The sequence below is a fragment of the Erpetoichthys calabaricus genome, chromosome 10 (assembly GCF_900747795.2).
Source record: "Erpetoichthys calabaricus chromosome 10, fErpCal1.3, whole genome shotgun sequence".
Lineage (NCBI taxonomy): Eukaryota > Metazoa > Chordata > Cladistia > Polypteriformes > Polypteridae > Erpetoichthys > Erpetoichthys calabaricus.
Genome location: NC_041403.2, coordinates 166,556,924 through 166,575,222, shown reverse-complemented (window position 1 = coordinate 166,575,222; position 18,299 = coordinate 166,556,924). Strand labels below are relative to the sequence as shown.

General features: G+C 41.3%; 1 protein-coding gene across 1 annotated transcript in view; it reads right to left on the bottom strand.

The window, feature by feature from the left end:
- Nucleotides 1-5,658, bottom strand: part of LOC127529448 (uncharacterized) — a 44,342-nt gene extending 38,684 nt beyond the window's left edge. Inside the window, exon 1 of the mRNA XM_051933039.1 lies at nt 5,606-5,658. The gene's annotated coding sequence lies outside the window, so the exon portion shown is untranslated. The remainder of the gene's footprint in view (nt 1-5,605) is intronic.
- Nucleotides 5,659-18,299: the final 12,641 nt, after the last annotated feature.

Sequence of the window (18,299 nt, the reverse complement as noted above, 5' to 3'; positions counted from 1 at the left end):
GCAGTTGCGCAACTTTCTGGAACCCATTTACTGTTTTTCTGGGCTAGCATGGGGAAATCAAACCAGATTTAACAGAAAAAGAAAGCCACCATTTCCATAAAACGAACAGTGTGAAGGGAAGTACAGTACAGTAATGTCAACAGAGTGCATGGAGAAGGGGAAGGGTAGAAAAAAAAAAAGTTGAGAAGGGATGCGATTTGAAAGGAGCTGTGGACGTATTCATGGGCACAGCAGGTATGAATGGAGGCAGGCAGCTTCTGGGAGCCCATTTAAGGTGGAATACCATCTCTGCTTGATGATTACATCTTCTCATGGGCTCACACCAGGAGCCTTCTTTACCCAATTTGATTCAAGTCAGTGTTTTTTTTCATGGCATCTTTATTATAATAATAAATAATAGGGTGGCACGGTGGCACAGTGGGTAGTGTTGCTGCCTCGCAGTTAGGAGACCTGGGTTCGCTTCCCGGGTCCTCCTGTGTGGAGTTTGCATGTTCTCCCCGTGTCTGCGTGGGTTTCCTCCGGTTTCCTCCCACAGTCCAAAGACATGCAGGTTAGGTACATTGGTGATTCGAAATTGTCCCTAGTGTGTGTGTGCCCTGTGGTGCATGGGGTTTGTTTCCTGCCTTGCACCCCGTGTTGGCTGGGATTGGCTCCAGCAGACCCCCGTGACCCTGTAGTTAGGATATAGCGGGTTGGATAATAAATAATAATAAGTTTTATTTATATAGCACCTTTTATACACTCAAGGACACTTTACAAATTCAATAAAACACATTAACAAAACAGAAATCACATACAAGAAAATGAATAATCCTCTTTGAAGAGATGCATTTTTAACAGGAGTTTAGAGAAAAGCCAAGCAAAATGACACCTTTTATTGGCTAACTAAAAACTACAATATGTAAGCTTTCGAGGCAACTCAGGCCCCTTCTTCATTTCAAGGCAACTCAGGCACCTTCTTCAGGCAAGTTAGCCAATAAAAGGGGTCATTTTGCTTGGCTTTTCTCTACATTCATAATGGCTAACACGGTACAACACCCTAGTACTACAGACATAACAGGAGTTTGAAATTTATAAATCGATTTTTCCTCGCAAAGGCTGAGAGGAAGAGCATTCCAAATTTTAGGGGCCATCTCACTGGAACCCCGTGACCCTGTGTTCGGATTCAGCGGGTTGGAAAATGGATGGATGGATCTCACTGGAAGCTCTGCCCCCCATAGTTACTAATCTGTATTTAGGTACAGTGAGTGAGTGAGCGTCCGATGATCTTAAATGCACGGGCAGGAGTGTAAGGAAGCAGCAGCTCAGACAGATAATGAGGGGTTAAACCATGAAGGGCTTTAAACGTGAAGAATAATTTTATATTTGATTCTTGAAGGGACTGGTAACCAATGCAAATCATAGGAGGACCGGAGTGATGGGAGCAGATTTTTTTTAGTGTGTGTAAATAAACGAGCAGCAGAATTCTGAACATACTGTAATCTATTGATATACTTAGTCGGTAGGCCATAAAACAATGCATTGCAATTGTCCAGACGAGTAGTGATGAAAGTGTGAATGAGTGTTTTGGTATCTTTCACACCGAGGGAAGAATACAGATGAGCAATGTTACGGAGATGAAGAAAAACCGTCCGTACTATTGAGCTAATTAATGTGTGGTTGAAAAGTAAGAAGCTGATCGACGATGACACTCAAATTATGGATTGATGCCGAGGGTTCAACCAGGATCCCATCAACGTCAATTTTTAGCCCACAAAAAGTAGAGAGGACAGATTTGGTACCAACTAATAAGATTTCTGTTTTATCAGGATTGAGTTGTAAAAAAAATGATCTGTTATCCAATGATTGATTTCCCGAATGCAGTCAGTCAGTGCAACAGGTGAAGATGTTGCAGTTGCATCAACACTTACATAAAGTTGTGTGTCATCGGCATAGCAGTGGAATCTTGATGAGTAATCTCACCTAATGGGAGCATATAGATGTTAAAGAGGATTGCACCGACAACTGACCCTTGAGGGATACCTTGTGTGAGTGTTAGACAGACGAGATGACTTCTTGTTTCGGCTGCTCCTGTTAGGGGTCGCCACAGCGGATCATCTTCTTCCATATCTTTCTGTCCTCTGTATCTTGTTCTGTTACACCCATCACCTGCATGTCCTCTCTCACCACATCCATAAACCTCCTCTTAGGCCTTCCTCTTCTCCTCCTGCTAGGCAGCTCTATCCTTAGCATCCTTCTCCCAATATACCCCTCATCTCTCCTCTGCACATGTCCAAACCAACGCAATCTCACCTCTCTGACTGTCTCCCAACCATCCAACTTGAGCTGACCCTCTAAATGTCCTCATTTCTAATCCTGTCCATCCTTGTCACACCCAATGCAAATCTTAGCATCTTTAACTCTGTCTCCGGCTTTCTGGTCAGTGCCATCGTCTCCAACCCATATAACATAGCCGCTCTCACTACCATCCTGTAGACCTTCCCTTTCACTCTTTCTGATACCCGTCGGTCACAAATTACTCCCGACACTCTTCTCACCTGTTCCACCCTGCCTGCACTCTCTTTTCACAATAAAAATGTAAATGAAGTCTACATTCTTACCTCTGATCTTTTGTCGAGGGGGGCAGGATGATTGCAATGCTGCCCAGGTGGTTGGCAGGCTCAACTCCTAGCTTGGACTTGTAGGCTGCGTGAGGAATTTAGAGAGACATCAAGAAGAGCAGCTGACCTCCGATCAGAGGCGGCCGTCTGCAACTGAGCTCACTTCAGTCCCCCCGTCAAGGTACACCCAGCAAATACAAATTTTCCTACAAAGCTTAAACCCACTTGATCAGACTTAAGTTTTCACTTTTTTTCACATTTGATGGTGGTCTCCAATACCCCAGAATGAAAAAATGAAAACAGGATCTGAGATATTTCTGCAATTTAAAAAATGCACTGAAATATTTCATTGTCACAAGCATTCAAACTCCTTACTCAGTGCCTAGTTGGAGCCCCTTGGGCAGGGAGGACAGCCTTGTGTCTTCTTGAGTATGATGACACAAGCTTCACACACCTGGACTTGGGGACTTTCTGCCGTTCCTCTCTGTAGATCTTCTCAAACTCTGTCAGGCTGTATGGAGACCACTGGTGGACAGCTGTTTCCAGGTCACTCCAGAGATATTTGATTGGGTGCAAGTCTGGGACACTCGAGGACATTTGCAGAGGTCTCCCTAAGCCACTCTGGTGTGGTCTTTGCTTTGTGCTTGGGGTCATATTCTGTTGGAAGGTGAACTTTCAGCCCAGTCCGAGGTCCAGAGTGCTGCAGAGCAGATTTTCATTAAGGAAAAATCTTGTGAATGCCATAATGGAGGGACTGGTAGCTCAACAGATGGCGCTTCCTTGCCTGGATGGGATTCCATAATGGAAGGGTGTGGATGGACACACAGGAAAAGTGCCATCAACCAACCTGGCTGGGGTGCCATAATGGAAGGACAGAGACGGACTACTTCCTGGGGCCATATATCCCCCAGTATACACTGGGTGGCAGCCCTTGCATTGTATTTCTCATTCCAACACATCACACACATTTACACTGAATTTATGAATCCCATATCAAATGGCACAGAACAGAGACATATGCATTGTATGGTGTAATGCACACATTATTTCTCATCTCTCTTATAGTGCCTTTAAGATCTCCCTATCCATTATATAGTTCCTTTCATTATATAGTGTTTTTAAACCTCTATTATATAGTGCCTTTCACATTTCTCTTTATCATATAGTACCTTTCTAGCTCTCTATTATATAGTGCCTTTCTCTCTGTTATATAGTGCCTTTCATGTTTATCTCTCTCACCATCATATAGTGCCTTTCACACCTGTCTGGCAGCAGTGCTAGTACTTTTAGATGACCACAGATATTCCACTTGTAGGAGTTGTACTATGCATGTTTATTTAGAATATGAACAGAAAGCACAAAAAAAGAGACAACTGCAATAAAACATTACTTGATGGGAAAACTTAAAGGTGATGTTTGGAACAAGCAGACCAAACTCCACATGATACACTCAAAAGTGTTCAGGATTTAAAATCCTTTGCTGTCTGGTATAATCTAACATAATGAGCAATCTTTGACAAATATTTTTTTGTCAAGCCTGTGAGTATTACAGTATTCCTTAAGTTACATCCATATACACTGAGAAATTAAAAACATAACAGTAAAGTGCCCTTTCCCCCCTTATGAGCCAATGCCCCCCAAAAGGTCTGTGCAAGTCACTGTCAACACGAGGAGTAGCGTCGCTTATTTTGTTATCTTCAAACGTTGCGTTTCCTTTTGACACCAACAACAGAAAAATGTAGCAGCATCCACTTGCAGAGCCACAGCACCATACGTCACAGCAGTTGTAGACCTGGAAGTGACGTCACCGTCGTTTCAGGACTGACTTCATAAAACTACTTTTGGAAGATTTCGGCAGGTCTCGGCAAAGCCCGGAAAAGTAATGTCGGGTCAAGGACCCGTTCAGAAATTAAGCGATAAAAATGAGAAGGAAAAACAGTACATCAACCAAATAATCCGCGTCATTCTGAACTTCTGAGGGTTTCTGCCATCACGTTGTGTCATACATACACAATACGGATCGTTTCTGTGAAATACACGATTAACATTTACGTTGTGTTCAGGTCTGTGGGAACCATTTAACATGTCGATAAAATTAAAATCATCAAGATCTGTGTTAATTGAAAATAGTTTTTTGTTTACATTCATGAAACAAAATATACAATTACAACGTTTACACCACGTTAGAGTTTAGTAAAACATTAATAATAAAGTGATTGTTTTTTAAAATGTACTATGCATGTGTGAAATATTGTTCTAAGCCAATCTAATATTTTTAAACATGTATATGAAGACAACAGCAATTCATATTCTACACTGAATTATGCTATATATTAATTGCCTTATATAGAACTGCTCTAGTTTTTGTCACTTATTATTATAAACGATGGGCCATCAAAAGTAAAAAAATGAAAATACTAATAAGAACACAATTTATTTATATACAAATAACATTATTGCACATATGCATAGTACATTTAAAAAAACATAATCACTTATTATTAACGTTTTACTAAATTCTAACGTGGTGTAAACGAAAACTATTTTCAGGTAACACAGATCTTGATTATTTTAATTTTGTCGACGTGTTAAATGGTTCCCACAGACCAGAACACAACGTAAATGTTAAGTGTATTTCACAGAAATGATCCGTATTGTTTAGTTTGATGGATGACACGACGTGATGGCAGAAACCCTCTGAACTTCACAATGATGCGTATTATTTGGTTTGATGTACTGTTTTTCCTTCTCATTTTTATCGCTTAATTTCTGAACGGGTCCTTGACCCGACGTTACTTTCCAGGCTTTGCCGAAACCTTTCAAAAGAAATTTTACGAAGTCAGTCCTGAAACGACGGTGAAGCCACTTCCGGGTCTGTCACCGCGGGTCTACAACTGCTGTGACGTATGGTGCTGTGGCTCTGCAAGTGGATATTATTGGAAAACTGTAACAGAGAAGCAAAAAAATGGTACAATGTCAGGCTTCACAAGGTAGATTTTACTTACCTTGCAAAGACGTCGCGACGTACAATAAAATACCCCCCAATAGTGTTGAATAGCAAAACATTTTTCCGTAACGAATATGCAGTGATCGCCAGCAATCTAGTTTGTCAACTTTTTTCTTCAAGTTCGCCTTGCTTGCGGCCCGGCTTTTATGTTTCCAAGCGGCCCATGATGCTTTGCGAAGCCAGCGTGACATCACAGACCTGTAGCAGCTATGCACGTTGGTTTCACGCATGCGTAATATAATGCTGGACATTCATTGCGCCATTTTTGAAACTACCGAACACTGCACGATCTAGCCGTCACGCCAGTCGTAAAAACATAACTGCAAATAAGCTTCTGAAAATGCTAAATAAATAAATAAGTAAATGTGCGCTCGTGCTTTTTGCCGTCCCGCACTCTGAACGTACAAAGAAAAAAAGTCGCAATTGGACACGGACAGTGTGGTCGGTCTGTTTTACAGAGAGAATAGGAGCTTTGTTGTTTATGTAATATGTGTGTGTGTTTGTTTCGGGTTCTACCAGTAAACGTTTCGTAAGATTCTTTTGTCACTGGCCATTTAGTTGGCAGTGTTTGTTGCTATATGATATTTAGATGTTTTTGAATTTAGAAATGTGAAAATGAGCCGGACAACGGCAATACCCAATGTACAAATGTACTGCGATTGATGCACAATGACATTTTATAGCGACACCCGCAAACCGAGTCGTTGTCGATGTGGCCATCACTGGGTCACAACTACATGAGGAAAAAAACGCTGTTTTAGCTGCTGAGATGCAGGAAAGCCACCCGGTGCCCTCAAGCTTTTGACAGTGCTTCTGCCTGTCTGTAACCGCACTCGAAGGGGAAAACCACCAGCCCTTCCACTGGCAGTCGTCTCAACCTCCCAAACCCGCTTTTAGTCTTCGATGACTACATGGGGGTCCCATAGTGGCTCCCAAAGCCACAGAGTTGGAAAACCACTGGCAGATTCCTAAAAATGAAAACAAATATTATCCTTTGAGGAGCACATTACCTGACTCTTATGAAAATATTACAGGCGCTGGCAACGGGTACACAACATCGACCCCAGCAGAGCACCACATGGCTAATTATGTATGCAAATTAGCCATGTGCACAGCCTTAAATGAGCATCAGATGGGAGCACACAGGACACGGGGGTATTTTTCGTACGTGGATTACTGGCTTAGCCGGATGTAATTGTTGACGATTTGGCCTGATCCTGGATCTGTCGGTTTTTTGAAACTCTTGCTGGAAGTGTTGTCATAGCAACACATCCAAATCCGCAAACCTGCTCCGAGCAGGTTTGTTCTGCATAAACAAGGATTAGTTTACACACGTGATCAGTGACGGTGTGGAAGTCATCCAGTCAGGGCTTCGCCGTTCATGAATGAGCGACCAATTGATATCGGTGCGCAAATTATACGAAGAGAATTTCATATAAAGAGGGTTTTGCGCGATCGGCAAGATCCTTTATTGCCCCCGGAGGAAATTCTGTACGAAAGATACCGCTTTAGCCGAGGGGGAATATTGTACCTCAAAGATTTATTAGCTCCGTATATTCGAAGTGAAACTCGGCGAAGTCGGGCTCTCACAAACACACAGACAGTAGGCATTGCTTTGAGGTTTCTTGCAAGCGGCACTTTTTTATATACTGTAGGCGATGCGGAAAATCTATCTAAAAGTGCAGTTTGCCAGGCAATTCGTAAAGTCTGTTTGGCTCTGAAATATTTCCTTTGGGTTTTCATTGTGTTTCCTGGACACCTGCGTGTGCAGACAATAAAAGAGGCGTTTCATGCCATTGCAGGTCGGTAATACACAGGCAAAAACACCCACAGTTACATGAAGAATCCCACAATCAGCCTAACATTCTCATTACCAGGATTTCCAAATGTGATTGTGGCACATGGGACTGATCAGAGTGGAGTTTGATCAAACATTATTTGGAAAATGTACCTCTCCTCCTGATGAATAATCAGACACAGTGTCTTCATCAAATATTTGACCTTTGTTTGGTCAGACACAGGTTCAAGGGATATGATATTCCCTGTAACTGACCCAACAAAAAAGAGGGCTATATGGAACATACCTATGGCACACATGGAGGACAAATATATGCAATGACCATCCTTTACCTGAAATGAAGTGACCACTACTTCCTGCCACTGGTTCTGAGGAGGAGCTTCCCCCTGGAATGCCCTCAGAAACAGGGCGATGGACATTTTGCTGGAGAGCCAAGTCTTCTGCAGGGGTTAGGTCTGGACCGCGTGGACCTCCACCTGTTTTTTGCTTGTCTGCCTCCTTATTAGCTTTAAAATTAATGTTTTTTATATTATATATGATTCTTTATGTCAACAATTCTTTAAATAGTTATATACCAATATTTACCAGTTTGAAGTATATTCTTGTACTTCACTTTAACCTGTTCCCATGTTCTCCTTGTGCTCACGTTTGATCTGGAATTATGACATATTAAATAATAATTAATCTGACACATAGGAAATGAAACGTTGCATTCACTAAGTACAATGTACACTACTTAGCGTTTAATTTTTTCGGCCACTTTTTGCCAGCCGTCTTTTCTGGTCTGGGCTGCTTTTGCAGTGTTACCGCTTGTGTATATTAAATCTTGAAATTCTTCGTGTCCTTCGAATAAAAGGTCTTGCGCCGCGTGTGTGAAAAAAAAATGCGTCCGTTCTTTCGTCATTTTGTTGCAGCCTATCAAAGACTTGCTGATCATGTTTTCTAGACTCGATATATATGGGCTTTTCACTCAGCGCGGGCGCGCGCATTCATCTCGTATGATTAGATCCAGCTACACTAATCTAATACACAGCTGCGTTTGAAAAACCGACTTATCTGGATGAGTTTCACTGGCATTAACTCATTCAAGATGAGGCACCTGATCTCGGATGGTTTAAGCGACGTACGAAAAATACCCCCACGCTGTGAAATAATAACAACAAACAAAACATAATTACTACTTACAAGGCGTTTCTTTCTTGTTGATGGAAGAAGAAACCACGAAGCATATGCACAGACAGATGCATGCCAAAGAAAAAAGACGTTCCTGGCAAGGAGACGCCGCTGCTTTGTGGCAAGGCCAATGTGTGCCCTATGTGTGGCACACTGTGAGCACAATGATCTTTATTTTATTTACTTATTGCCAGGTTGTTGTGGTATATTGTGAATTAAGGTTTTAAATAAAGTTGTTATGAACCAGATAACCAAGGTAAATATATGAATAACTGCGGTGGGTTGGCACCCTGCCCTGGATTGGTTCCTGCCTTGTGCCCTGTGTTAGCTGGGATTGGCTCCAGCAGACCCCCGTGCCCCTGTGTTCGGATTCAGCGGGTTGGAACATGGATGGATGGATGGATATATGAATAAATAAGGGTGTGGTTAGTAACGGAGACGGGTGTCTTTTATAAAGTTCAGTTTCATGTGCTCTAATAAATTAAACGCTTTTCTGAGTTAACCATCAGCCATGCACTGAAACATTTACGGAAGCTTCCAGAGCGAATAAAGAATATTACATGGTGTCAGAAGTGGAGAGAGTTTGTCCTGTAGAAAACTTTGCGAACTTTTCAAGCTGAACCACAGCGAGTGCTGCCTGTTGTGAAATAAAGAGACCTGGGTGGGGGGGGGGGGGGGTATTTTCCGTACGTCGCTTAAATCATCCGAGATCTGATGCCTGATCTTGGATGAGTTAATGCCGGTGAAACTCATCCAGAATAAGTCGATTTTTCAAATGCAGCCGCGTATTAGATTAGTCGAGCTGGATCTAATCATCCGAGATGAATGCGCGTGCCCGCGCTGAGTGAAAAGCCCAAATATGTTGAGTCTAGAAAACATGATCAGCAAGTCTTTGATAGGCTGCAACAAAATGACGAAAGAACGGGCGCATTTTTTTTCCACACAAGCTGTGTGTGTGTGTGTGTGTGTGTGTTAGTTAGTTAGCTAGTTACTCGAAGGATTTCAAGATTTAATATGCACAAGGGGTAACACTGCAAAAGCAGCCCAAACCAGAAAAGACGGCTAGCAAAAAGTGTCCGACAAATTAAACGCGTGTGCATTGTACTTATTGAAAGTAGCGTTTCATTTCCTATGTGTCAGATTAATTATTATTTAATATGTCATAATTCCAGATCAAACGTGAGCACAAGGAGAACACGGGAACAGGTTAAAGTGAAGTACAAGGATATACTTCAAACTGGTAAAAATTGGTATATAACTATTTAAAGAATTGTTGACATAAAGAATCATATATAATGTAAAGAACATTAATTTTAAAGCTAATAAGAAGGCAGACAAGCAAAACAGGTGGAGGTCCACGTGGTCCAGACCTAACCCCTGCAGAAGAGTTGGCTCTCCAGCAAAATGCCCATCGCCCTGTTTCTGAGGGCATTCCTGGGGGCAGCTCCTCCTCAGAACCAGTGGCAGGATGCAGTGGTCACTTCATTTCAGGTAAAGGATGGTCATTGCATATATTTGTTCTCAATGTGTGCCATAGGTATGTTCCATATTGCCCTCTTTTTTTGTTGGGTCAGTTGCAGGGAATGTCATATCCCTAGAACCTGTGTCTGACCAACGAGATATTGACGAAGGTCAAATATTTGATGAAGACACTGTGTCCGATTATTCATAAGGAGGAGAGGTACATTTTCCAAATCAAACTCCACTCTGATCAGTCCCATGTGCCCCAATCACATTTGGAAACCCTGGGTAATGAGAATGTTAGGCTGATTGTGAGATTCTTCATGTAACTGTGGGTGTTTTTGCCTGTGTATTACCGACCTGCAATGGCATGAAACGCCTCTTTTATTGTCTGCACACGCAGGTGTCCAGGAAACACTATGAAAACCCGAAGGAAATATTTCAGAGCCAAACAGACTTTACGAATTGCCTGGCAAACTGCACTTTTAGTTAGATTTTCCGCATCGCCTACAGTATATAAAAAAGTGCCGCTTGCAAAAAACCTCAAAGCAATGCATACTGTCTGTGTGGTTGTGAGAGCCCGACTTCGCCGAGTTTGACTTCGAATATAAGGTCCTAATACATTTTTGAGGTACAATATTCCGTCTCGGCTAAAGCGGTATCTTTCGAAAAGAATTTCCTCCCGGAGCAATAAAGGATCTTGCCAATCGCGCAAACCCCTCTCCATATGAAATTCTCTTCTTATAATTTGCGTACCGATATCAATTGGTCACTCATTCATGAACGGCGAAGTCGTGACTGAATGAATTCCACGCACGGACACTGATTAAGTGTGTGAGCTAATCCTTGTTTACATCGAACAAACCTGCTCCAAGCACGCAGGTTTGAGGATTTGGATGTGCTGCTATGACAAAACTTCCAGCAAGAGTTTTGAAAAACCGACAGATCCAGGATTAGACCAAATCGTCAACAATTACATCCGGCTAAACCAGTAATCCATGTACGAAAAATACCACCCCCCGCTGAATTTACGACAGCCAACGCCACCGGCAGTAAGTTATTTCATTTGCTTTTAAGTCCGCACCAGTGAAATGGACCAGTTTTTAACCTCCGCCGCCGCTAGTCCTAACCGGCAATGGCGTAGATGGGAACAGAAGTATAGACCGTACATGACCGCGGTGGAAATAAACAAGAAGACTAAAGAAATGCTAATCGCCATTGTGTTGCATACATTAGGAGAGGAAGTGCTTAAAGTTTACAATACACTTGAAATAGCAAAGGCAGATGGTTAACTCAGAAAAGCGTTTAATTTATTAGAGCACATGAAACAGAACTTTACAAAAGACGCCCGTCTCCATTACTCTCCGTTACTAACCACAACCCTTATTTATTAACATACTGTATTTACGTTGTTATCTGGTTCATAACAACTTTATTTAAAACCTTAATTCACAATATACGACAGTTGTGGCCGTTTGTGGTGTTCGTTCCGTCTGCGTCTTTTGTTGCTTGAGGCAGGCATGATGGCGCAGTGGTTGGCTCAGATTTTTTCCTTAGGCCCTCAGGGGTTCAGTTTCTCATTCACCGTTGACTTTAAACGCATTTCTCCGAGTACGGCGACTATCGCGAGCAACTCATCAACTTTTGTTAATCATTGCCGGCTGTTCCTCTTTTCTTTCCCATGCGCAGTGCACTTGACTGGCTGCCGTCCGCTTCTCGCTTCAAACCCCGGATGTCTTTGGCGGGTTTCTCGTAAGCCACGCCCTCTGTTCACGCGGCTTTAAAAAAAATGGCGTTGACGCGATCCGACTCTGGCGGTAAAACTTATGGGTCACCTTACGGTTACAACGTGGTGCCCAGAGCGGGTGAATTCCGTGGAATGAAGGGGAAAGTCGCGTGTACATCTCAAGCAGCACAGCTTGGATTCTTTTATTGGGACATTACCAGAGCGGCGAGGATGACAACTAAACATTGGTGACGGACGGTTATGGGCATGTTAATAAAATACGTTAACTGGACATTATTTCAATGTGTACAGCAGCCAAACAGTAAAATGGACGATGACAATCATGACGTTAATAAACAAATTGAAAAAGTTATTGGACAACCAACGCTGTATTGGTTTTTCCTTTGGAACGTCCATGAACAACTTGAAAAGGTAAGCGGGGTCAATTCGTACAGCCCGTTCAAACGCCGATTTCAGTTGCTATCATTTATTTTAATGTGTCTGCTGTGCCATTTTGTGTATGTGATGCAAGATTTTTTTTAACCAAAACCGTACTGTGTGCAAATTATTAACAGGCTTGTAGAGTTTTTGTTTCGCTTCTGTGTCTGTGTCATCTGTAGCCGATGAGCTTTTAGATCTCACCACAGTAGTGTTAAGTGTACATTAATATCAAGAACTTGTTAAAAAATAAAGGAAGCCCACTCTTACGAACAGCACTGGTCTGCAAAATTACACTAACAAATGTTTTTGTTTGTATCCATGAATACAATAATGAATAATTAGAATGTTTCCATCACATCATGTTTAAGTACAAAATTGAAAAGAAATTCAAATAGAATTGAACAAAATAAACAATTTATTCACGTATGTCATATTGTTCTAAATCAATTTAACTTGAAAATATTTTATTTGTAAGCCATATGTGTACAGAAAACAACAATCCATATTCATTGACGTCCTTATGACTTCTCAAGTTTTTGTCACTTTTTAGTTTCTTCAATTTCTGGCCCATCGTGTGTCCCTTTGAGTCATCCAACTGTTGTCCTCCTGGCATCACACTGACATCCCAATGTCTCCCTGGTCCTTTCTTTCCCTGTCCTTGACATCCTGATGGAATCTTTCACCCTGTTTTTCACTCACCGCGCCCAAGATTTTCAGGAAAAAAATCAAAATGCAGATCCACTTTGTGACTCGTGTGGCCACCCAGCTCTTTAAACTTAAATACAATCTTAATACATAATTCGCCAGTCTCCTCACTCACTCACTCACGTCAGTCCGAAGCCGAATGCGCAGTCGCCTTCTGAGCAGCTGCCCGAAAAGAGACCAACATCGCGGCAGGTGGTGGATTTACGGCCGCGAAAATTCAAAGAGAAAGGCGACTTCGATTAAAGCTCTAGAGGCCTGAAGGGCGATTTCGACTACAGCTCAAGGCCTAATTACGCATTTATTCAATACACCTATATCAGGTTTGTGGTGTTTATACTTATTATATATTATATTATTCCACTCGTGCCCATTTCATCTTACGTTGTTGAAACGGGCTCTTTGTCTAGTCTCTATCTATAATCTTCATTTGGATCTTGATCTTTGTTTGTCCACGAATGAATTAGAAGAAGAAGCACTAGATGGCAGTAGAGAGACGGCTAAAACATAGGCATTGCATTAAGAATCTCCTCCAGGCTTATACTACTGAAGACTGTAGTACTCCAGTCACACCTCAAAACACAGACATTCAAACTAAACAAATTGTTGGGCTTTAAATTAACTAATCTTTATATATAATCTTCATTTGGATTTTGATCTTTGTTTGTCTACGAATTCCACGCATGCGTAGACCACCTTCCAGTTTAGTACGTTGTTGTTACTCACGGATGTCAACAATGTGCCGGAATAACGAAAGGGGTGGTGGACAGTGTTACGCTGGTTAGCTCCTGAGGCCTGGTTAGAGAATGAGATTGCCGAAGATAAAAGGTACGTGCCTACATAACATATGAATGAAAGAAAGACAGTGGGTAAAATGAATGACAACGTAACAGCACGTTCCGGAAATAATTATTATTATGTTGTAGCTGTGCGTCTCACAGTTGTACTGTGGCTTGCTCACATGTCAGTGAAGTGATCCCTATTTATGCTTTAAAGAGCCTGGATACCTATGTGTCCCCCTTTTATAACCATTGCTCCGTGTATATTGCCTTACTCTTTGGATTGCCACAAAGCAACCTGCGAGATTGGAGAAAGGTTGAGAAGAGATCGTGAGAGGAAACGACAGCATCGTGAAAACGAGATGGACTGTGAATGGAGAGAAGCAGAAATGCTCCTACACCACCACATAATTACTATTCGGACAGTGATTCCGAGTAGGCTGTTCCTATTGAATCAATGTCCAAGGTTTTCTTTTGTAATTTTGTTTCCCTTATAAAAAATCATAATGCTGTGCGAAGAAGGGCCCAGTTCACAACTGGCAGCCGTGTTTAAACAGAGAGCCCTTCACAGACAACTTTAACACGCGCAACGTAGTTGGGCGCACATGGCTAGTTTCTTTATAATTAGGATCTTTATTGTGATCTAAAAAAACTTAGAAATGACTTCTTTGAATGACACCCAAGCCTCTTGTTCCAGGTCATTCATTGCGCCATCACATTCTACACCAGAAGTCAGTTTTCTAATATCAGGTCTGGAAAAATAAATGAAAAAGCCCACCTTCAATTTAGCCTTATACATAAACCCGGAAACTTTCAGCACAAATTCATAAAACAGGAAGCATCTTTTCATTTATTCTCAAGTAATCTTCTGGAGTTCTCTTTTGGCAAAACGTTCAGACGTTATTAACTCTTTTAGGGCTAATTTTTTTTTTGTTTCTTTTCTCCCAGGTCTGAATATTTTTCCAAAAACTAACTTTTTTTAAAAAAAGAACACAAAGTAATTGAAATCAACAAAAAATATTTACTTTTGTCAAATGTTACTGTCTTGCATGTTGTATGAGCCTGCATACTCTATGATTTCACATACATATCACATACATTTTACACAGCAAAGTCCTGCAAAGTCTGATCTCGCTCAAAGCAGCCTATTTCAGTCATTGCCACACTGCACTGCTTACAATACGTGTTGCTTTGGTGCCTACTTTTCAATTGTCTGTTGCTGCACTTTCTCACATATTTTGTTAGTGTGTACTGTAGAGAGACAAGTCACCTGTTTGCCATCGTGCCATGCCACTGCCACCAAGTTTTCTGAATAAAACTTTGCAGCATCACGTACCTATCATCACGCTGCATAACCTGTCCAAAGCCACCAGGGGACAAAGCACGTTTGGACCAATGCTCTCTGAAGTTATATCACCAGTTCTGTCCCATCTCTATTTGTAATGCCACAGCGCGCTTCATCTCGTCTTTTGTTGTGGGTTTCCACTTTGAAAAATGAGAATGCGATGCAAGCGCAGCCCGCGATTCAAAAAATTTCTCTGCCTACCTGTTTGTGTCGTCTGACAGTAGCTGAAAAACAGCATCAGGAGAGAGCAGCCTGAAGTAGTTCAGCAGCTGGTGATCTGTCGTGTCCAACAGCAAGCAATGCCGTCTTGTGAAGTCCGGTAGCCCACTGATCAATGTCTGTGTATTCCTCCCACGCGAACCTTGCCGTAGATGTATCGGCTGCGCGAATGCGTTCAGCTGGCAGCGGATCAGCTGGCACGTCATCGGCTGGTGTCCGATCAGCTGATGCCTGCTTCTCACTCTCTTGTTCGATCTCCTGATCACTGTCAATAAAATCTGATTCTGAAAAATCATAGTCTGACTCCGCGATAATGTGCAAAACATCATCTGCCGAGTGTTTTCTTTTCTGCACTCGCTTCGCTCCCTTGTGACATGTCGATGCCATCTTGCCATTGTTTACATTTCACAACTCACGCACACGCAAGGATTAGTTGCCGAGTCAATGAGTCTAGCATTCCTCCAAGCACAGAGGGAATGCCTGCGACGTGACAGTGAGTTTTGTCGCCCTTAACCGCTGATTGTTGCCCTCTATCCCTGGATGTCGACTTTTGCCAACATTCGCCCTCAACCCCTCCTGTCGACAAAAGTCGACATCCGCCCTAAAAGAGTTAAACTGCACAAAAAGCATTAAAAAGTCATCCTTGGCCTGCATGAATTTGAAAATTCGCGTGACTCCTGTGATCATTTTCTTGTGTTTTATAAACTTGTTTAGTCAAACTGATGCTTCATTTATGGGGTTCTGTTACCAGATAGCAGGTAAAAACACCTGTATAAATATATTACATGTATATTTTAACTGCAAAAAAAAATAAATCGTCAGTGGTCTCCCCTCGACTTTCTCATACAGTATACTCAGATATGGGGATGGCTATTTGAGGAGTAAATTGTAAGACAATGATTATATTTTTCTATTATGTACATTAAAGAACCATCAACAACCAATCAAATCAAATTAACAATACATTGAACAATTATTATAAAAGTAAAGTTGAATAAATCAGACTCTGCAGTTGCATGAATAAAAGGTAAAGTACCACTACTGTTTAGCGGAAATAGCTGAAAAGTTGATAGAAATCTACGTTTCGTATCTAATACTTGTATGCAAAATTTGGTTGACCTAAATGAAAGCATACTAAAGTTATCATGATTATACACACACACACACAGACAGAATTCCAAAAATAGTATTTTCGGACTCGGGGAGGAGTAAAACATTGAGATTCATCAAAATATCGAGGTCACATTTTTGGGCGATTTCAGTACTTTCCCAATACAGTGTAGGGCCATTAAACCGCAGTGATTGGGGTCCAAACTGCTTAACCGCGGCTTAGGTGGTCCGCGGCTTAAATATTTTTTGATAATGCATAAATTACAATAAATAATGAAAAAATAAATGTTTTTTTGATCACAATCCTTTCTCACGTGTTGACCCACGAGTCGCCATTTTGAAAGTAGCGCCGTAGTCTCACGCGGATTAACTTTGTAGCATTGTAAGGTGTGAATCGGTTACAATGGCGGCCTCCATAACGCTGACACTCAGCATGGATAAAACAGATTAATATTTAAATTTCATTGTAAGTTATTTTATTGTTTATTGATAAATAAAAGACTAATCTTCTATAAATACCTCTTTGAAGTTATAAGCCAGCATTTAAATATTTAATCCGCGATAGTGCATAGCATGTCAATCACGGACATTCGAAATGCTAAAATGACAGCTGTCAACACCTGTCTCGAGTGTTTGAGAGGCCATGTTTAGGTCCGTACGATCCATAGTGTCAAAAAATTGGGATCCAAGCTTTTTGTGCGGCTTAAGCGAATTCGCGGATTACTGGCCCGCGGCTTACTGGCCCTACACTGTACTATGTTTATGAGAAAGTAAAAAACTGTAATGCAATTAATTGATTGAAAGCTATAATTACATGTATATTTATATTTAAGCTGTGTTTAATTGCCGATATCAATTGGTTGTGTGAGCATATATACAGTGTGTATGTGTGTGTGTATGTATATATCTATTATATATATAAAAGCCAAATACTACTGACTCGCTCATCACAAAATCTCCCAAACCATGAGGACTTGGGACTTGAAATTTGGAGTGTAGGTTACCCTTGGCCCATAGGTGTTCGCTAAGAAACGGTTTTAAAAATTTCGTGGTCCAAGCAAGAAATTTCTTAGAGTTATTTAGCCCCATTTGTATGTCTGTCCGCTTTTCACGAGAGAACTACTTAACAGATTTAAATCGGGTTTTTTTTCTACAATTTGCTTGAACATTCCGGTTAATTTTGCCACTTCTCTCATCATGCTAAGTATCAGAGTTCGCTTGTGGTATCGATTTATTAGCGTGAATCCGAGAGAGACTCCTCGAGCTACGCTTGCTCCTCACTCACGTGTCTGCCTCAGGGCGTAACCTTAACTTCGCTTAGTTAGCGAACAAGAGAACTACTTAACAAATTTACATCTTTTTTTTGTAGAATTTGCTTGAACATTCCGGTCGATTTTGTGACTTCTCTCATTGTGCCAAGAATCGTAGTTCGCTTGCAGGAGCGATATATTCGCACTAATCCGAGACAGAGGCTGCGGGCCAAGGGGAGGGGGGAAGAGTGACGTCAGGAATGGGAGGGCCAGGCGGGGCCCTCCTCACTGTCCTGTTTCACTATTACGTGGGTTGTAGCTGTGGGGGATGGCTAGTATATATGTAAACAGTATTTATGTGTGTGTGTGTGTGTGTGTGTGCGTGCGTGTGTATATATATATATATTATATTTATTTTCTTAGATCAATAGTGAAAGTATTTTTTTAATTAATTTTTTTTCAGATAGGTACATTACAGATAAAATTAAACAATGTGACAGCTTGTAATTATGAGAAGCATTTCATTTTCTTTTATGCCACATGTTATATGGATAAATATGTTTGTGCATATTTTATTAGTTGTATGTATTTTAAGGAAATTTTATTTATTTATTTTAGTGTTTTTATGGTTACAGAACAATCAGCCTACAGAATTTCATTTTGTTAAGAAAAAATGAATAGTTAACAT